The following is a 6,465-nucleotide window of genomic DNA, read 5'->3' on the forward strand; positions in this document are numbered from 1 at the left end:
CTATGTTTGTGCACTCTGGTCTGCTGTAGGTGACACTTCTCTCAGACGTGAGAGATATATCTACAAATGTACTAAATAATTATATACATGCACACACATATATATATATATATATATATATATATATATAATATATTAATTTAGAAATATGAACAAACAACACTCTTTTGTTTCGTTTGTCTCATCATCAGTGTGTTATAATTTAAAATCTAAAATATGGAAACCTAAATTAGCATTATGTGTTATCCGTTACAAGTGGTTCATTATACTGCTCCGCCAACGATCGTCGGAGTCTGAATTCTCTATTCAAGGTCAAGTGGCAAGTCACGCATTATCAAATAGGAAAGAGAAGGAATAGGACCCAGTTGAAAAATATACCTATTCAGAATACATTTGTTATATATTTATATATATAGACACACATATATATATATATATATATATATATATATATATATACTCGTATATATATATATATATATATATATATATATATAAAGTTTGATCAAAATTGTAATATTTGGAACAATTCTAATAATTTATTTTGTTTCATTATAAGTATTAGTTAACTGATTATTAATCACTTTTTTCTATCTATTACCAGCACTGCCAGAAGAAGGTCCCCGCATAACAGGCGGCAGACCGCGCTATCAGATTGGCGACGTGGTTCGCGTCAATTGCACAGCCGGACGCTCCAAACCTGCCGCCGAATTAAATTGGTTCATCAACGGCGAATCGGCGGACCCCGAATTGCTGCGAGGACCTCATAAGTTGATCACGGGGCGCGAGGGCCTCGAGACCACAATATTGGGGTTGCAGTTTCGCGTTAGGCCGAGACATTTCAAGAAAGGCGATATGAAGCTAAAGGTAAATAGATAATCGATAGATGAAGCAGTAATTTTTGTTGATAACAATCTTCATAGGACTTTGCTGCCTATAGATAAAATATAAATTTTTGACATAACTATCAGCAAGTGCAAAATTTTGAAGCTATCGTTTATCGTTCCCCACAATTTCACTAAACACACTTTTCAATTTTTTACATTTTTAAATGCTTTTATCTCAAAAGCTATTTGAACTATATTACCAACACTTCAATAGAAGCTTTCTAATTTTTAAAGTGAATGTACTATGTAATTTTTAAAGCTAAAGCTAAAGATAAACAGATAATCATAAATGATAATTTGATTTAATTCGTAGTATTTTTGTTGACTTTCATGCTTCATATAATTTTGCTGTCTATAGATAAAATATACATTTATCGAAATATATATCAGAAAGTGCAAGAATTTTGAAGCTATAGTATTGAAACAGATTGTACGTTTTCAAAAATGCATAATTCGATTTTGATGAAACTTGACCTACATTGTTACTATACTTCACTAAATATTTGACAAAAATTTAATGTTGAAACATTCAATAATTTCTTAGATACGCGATGTTGATTGGTGGCTGACTGCGCTCTCAATACTAGTATTTAAACAGATTGTACGTTTTCAAAAATGCATAACTCGATTTTGATGAAACTTGACATACGTTGTTACTACACTATGCTAAATATTTGACAAAAATTTAAATTTGAAACAGCCAATAGTTTCTGAGATATGCGAGGTTGATCGGTGGCTGGCCCCGCTCTCAATATTAGTATTGAAACAGATTGTACGTTTTCAAAAATGCATAACTCGATTTTGATGAAACTTGACATACGTTGTTACTACACTATGCTAAATATTTGACAAAAATTTAAATTTGAAACAGCCAATAGTTTCTGAGATATGCGAGGTTGATCGGTGGCTGGCCCCGCTCTCAATATTAGTATTGAAACAGATTGTACGTTTTCAAAAATGCATAACTCGATTTTGATGAAACTTGATATACGTTGTTACTACACTTTGCTAAATATTTGACAAAAATTTAAATTTGAAACAGCCAATAGTTTCTGAGATATGCGAGGTTGATCGGTGGCTGGCCCCGCTCTCAATATTAGTATTGAAACAGATTGTACGTTTTCAAAAATGCATAACTCGATTTTGATGAAACTTGACATACGTTGTTACTACACTTTGCTAAATATTTGACAAAAATTTAAATTTGAAACAGCCAATAGTTTCTGAGATATGCGAGGTTGATCGGTGGCTGGCCCCGCTCTCAATACTAGTATTGAAACAGATTGTACGTTTTCAAAAATGCATAACTCGATTTTGATGAAACTTGACATACGTTGTTACTACACTTTGCTAAATATTTGACAAAATTTAAATTTGAAACAGCCAATAGTTTCTGAGATATGCGAGGTTGATCGGTGGCTGGCCCCGCTCTCAATATTAGTATTGAAACAGATTGTACGTTTTCAAAAATGCATAACTCGATTTTGATGAAACTTGACATACGTTGTTACTACACTTTGCTAAATATTTGACAAAAATTTAAATTTGAAACAGCCAATAGTTTCTGAGATATGCGAGGTTGATCGGTGGCTGGCCCGCTCTCAATATAGTATTGAAACAGATTGTACGTTTTCAAAAATGCATAACTCGATTTTGATGAAACTTGACATACGTTGTTACTACACTTTGCTAAATATTTGACAAAAATTTAAATTTGAAACAGCCAATAGTTTCTGAGATATGCGAGGTTGATCGGTGGCTGGCCCCGCTCTCAATATTAGTATTGAAACAGATTGTACGTTTTCAAAAATGCATAACTCGATTTTGATGAAACTTGACATACGTTGTTAATACACTTTGCTAAATATTTGACAAAAATTCAAATTTGAAACAGTCAATAGTTTCTGAGATATGCGAGGTTGATCGGTGGCTGGCCCCGCTCTCAATATTAGTATTGAAACAGATTGTACGTTTTCAAAAATGCATAACTCGATTTTGATGAAACTTGACATACGTTGTTACTACACTTTGCTAAATATTTGACAAAAATTTAAATTTGAAACAGCCAATAGTTTCTGAGATATGCGAGGTTGATCGGTGGCTGGCCCCGCTCTCAATATTAGTATTGAAACAGATTGTACGTTTTCAAAAATGCATAACTCGATTTTGATGAAACTTGACATACGTTGTTACTACACTTTGCTAAATATTTGACAAAAATTTAAATTTGAAACAGCCAATAGTTTCTGAGATATGCGAGGTTGATCGGTGGCTGGCCCCGCTCTCAATATTAGTATTGAAACAGATTGTACGTTTTCAAAAATGCATAACTCGATTTTGATGAAACTTGACATACGTTGTTACTACACTTTGCTAAATATTTGACAAAATTTAAATTTGAAACAGCCAATAGTTTCTGAGATATGCGAGGTTGATCGGTGGCTGGCCCCGCTCTCAATATTAGTATTGAAACAGATTGTACGTTTTCAAAAATGCATAACTCGATTTTGATGAAACTTGACATACGTTTACTTCACTTTGCTATATATTTGACAAAAATTTAAAGTTGAAACATTCAATAGTTTTTGAGATATGCGAGGTTGATGGGCGGCTGGCTCCGCTCTCAATACTAGTATTGAACAGATTGTACGTTTTCAAAAATGCATAATTTGATGTTAATGAAACTTGACGCACATTGTTACTACACTTTACTAAATATTTGAAAAAATTTAAAGTTGGAACATTCAATAGTTTCTGAGATATGAGAGGTTTGGATGACGAGAAGTTTAAAAAAAGAAATTTTTTCGTCGATTTTTGAACATTTTTGCCCTCAACGGCTTTTAAAACATAACTTTAAACGGTTTAGGATATAGACTTAGCTCTCTATGGATGCAATAAATAAAGTCGTAAAATCTAACCGTAAGTTTCAAAATGTTAACATATCTTTACCGTTCGCTAAATATTCGCTCAAAACGTTGCAAATTATCTATAATTATTATATTCTTGTTTACGTTTCTCGTAATCATTAGATATATAAAATATACATGATTAATATTACAGTATCCATAATAAATTTATTAAAGATATTTAAAACAATTGTTATTAATTATTGATCAATTTTCATTAATTATTAATTATTTTTGTTCCTCGAATGTTTGATTACGGTACGGGAAGTTGAAGCAATTTGCCCTAGAGCCCAATGCCATGTATCACCAGTTTTGCTTTCAATAATAATAATTTTATTCAAAGATATTGCAATGTTATTATTTTATATTATCAATGTATGGTTTTTTTCAAACATTTAGAAATAATAATTTAATACTTGTAATTTATCATCTTGGAAATTTTTCTATATAGAAAACCAATTGTACCAAGTGCTACAAACAAAACCGCTTTCCAACTACAACTTTTAGTCCAGTCATTTGGTCGTTTTGCCGGTACAGTACTCCGGGAATTCTGAAAATTGGTAATCTTATAGATTTCGAGGTGCTCTTCACGAAAATCAACTTTGCCACCTCAAATTTGAACGGCAAGTTGCCGCCATATTGAAAAAATGGCGTCAAAAAAACAGCTTTTTTAAAATATCTCCTTTCTGGCTCATTCTACTATAAAAGTATCTATGTACGAATTAAACTAGAGAAAATATCCTACAATTCTTTAGAAAACCTTTTTTTTGTAAAATTGATAGTTTGAGAGTACGGCCGCCTCAAAGTCTTTGCTGCTCTCGTCGTAGTATCAAATCTGTCCATATATGACAGCTCTTCGAACATGACCACATTCTCTCTAATAATTAATATTTTCAATGTTAAATTAAGCGAATAAGATCTAGAAATAGAATAATTCAAATATTTTTCTGTTTTTTTGCTGCTTTTTTAACGCTTCAAGCTACTTGACGCTATAAGGTGCTACTCAAGCTATAAGTATATTTATAGCTACTTTGTCTTTGAAGTGTTGAAAAATTAGCAAAAAAAGCAAAAAATATTTGAATTATTCTATTTCTAGATCTTATTCGCTTAATTTAACATTGAAAATATTAATTATTAAAGAGAATGTGGTCAAGTTCGAAGTGCTGTCATATATGGACAGATTTGATACTACGGCGAGAGCAGCAAAGACTTTGAGGCGGCCGTACTCTCAAACTATCAATTTTACAAAAAAACGGTTTTCTAAACAATTGTAGGAAATTTCTCTAGTTTAATTCGTAGAATAATACTTTTATCGTAGAATCAGCCAGAAAGGAGATATTTTAATAAAGCTGTTTTTTGACGCAATTTTTTCAATATGGCGGCAACTTGCCGTTCAAATTTGAGGTGGCAAAGTTGATTTTCGTAAAGAGCACCTCGAAATCTATTAAATTACCAATTTTCAGAATTCCCGGAGTACTGTACCGGCAACAGCCTTTTTTTGCACCAAATGACTGGACTATTTGCATTAAACTTCTTTTTTTACTTACGAACTGAATTAAATATTTCTGATGCAAAGTTACACTTATTTAATAATAAACTGTATTTCCTCAAGAGAAGTCTGAATATAACTCATTCATATTTATCTTCCGAAGCGCTCCAACTTGTGCCTCTGAAATTAACTTAATCAACTCATAGTTGGTTGTTATTTAATAGATGGAAGTTTTCTGATAAGCTGAATTTTCATGAGTATTTTGTTCGTGTATTTGTTCATTTGTAGGATGCTTTATAGTTAAATGTATATTTGAATTTCAGTGTTTGGCTACGATTTCTACGGTTTATTGGCGTAGTAATGAGGAATCAGTCGAAGGTGACAAACCTCAAAGGGCTCCTGTTTTAGAATCGAGGGAAACCGTCAGGCCTGTTGGGTCCGGGCGGACCGAGTACACAGGTAACATATTGTTTCATTAAATATATATATATATATATATATATATATATATATATATATAATAATACAGATTCGGTAAAGCATCATCGTATTTATCACACATATTATTGATTCTATCTCGTGCTTGTGTTACACTAGTTTCACCTTTTTTATATCACAACTACCTATGATGTAATGAGTATAGCATATCAAACATTTCATTAAATATTTGATACATTTTTTTTATAAAATCATGCATACCAGTAACAAATACTCAAACAACAGTTGTTCCTAAAAAATATTAAAATGCATACTTCAAATGAATATATTTGTGTTTTTTTTATTTGTTTAAATGCGTAATACTGTTTACTTTTAGATTTATTAATTTTGCATGCTTTTGTGAAAATTCCTATTGCAATTATTAATTTTTGCATTTGTTTTACATGTACAAAAATAACACAATTTGTATTTTAGGGAGATTATGTATTAAATTATTAATTTCACTTAAAAAACAAATTTTGAAACATTATTGGCAAATATTTTATGCTATTTATTGTATTATCAAGTATATTATGTTATTTTGGAATAATAATCTTCACTATAATAGGTAGATAATTAAATACATATGTGTTCATAACATTCCCTTCGTCCTAATGAAAGTATAGGTTTTATTTCACACTTTTGGAAGAAATACTTATTTCTTGAGAAGTAAATTTCATATTTTTGTAAATAGCATATTAAATCC

At 31.2% G+C, this 6,465-nt stretch overlaps 1 pseudogene; it reads left to right on the forward strand.

Annotated features, from left to right (window-relative positions):
• Positions 1–604: 604 nt before the first annotated feature.
• On the forward strand, positions 605–5,741 carry LOC113365442 (annotated as a pseudogene).
• Positions 5,742–6,465: the final 724 nt, after the last annotated feature.

The sequence above is a fragment of the Ctenocephalides felis genome, unplaced genomic scaffold (genome assembly GCF_003426905.1).
Source record: "Ctenocephalides felis isolate EL2017-DRISC unplaced genomic scaffold, ASM342690v1 CF-g0.4_SCAFFOLD_00465, whole genome shotgun sequence".
Taxonomy (NCBI): Eukaryota; Metazoa; Arthropoda; class Insecta; order Siphonaptera; family Pulicidae; genus Ctenocephalides; species Ctenocephalides felis.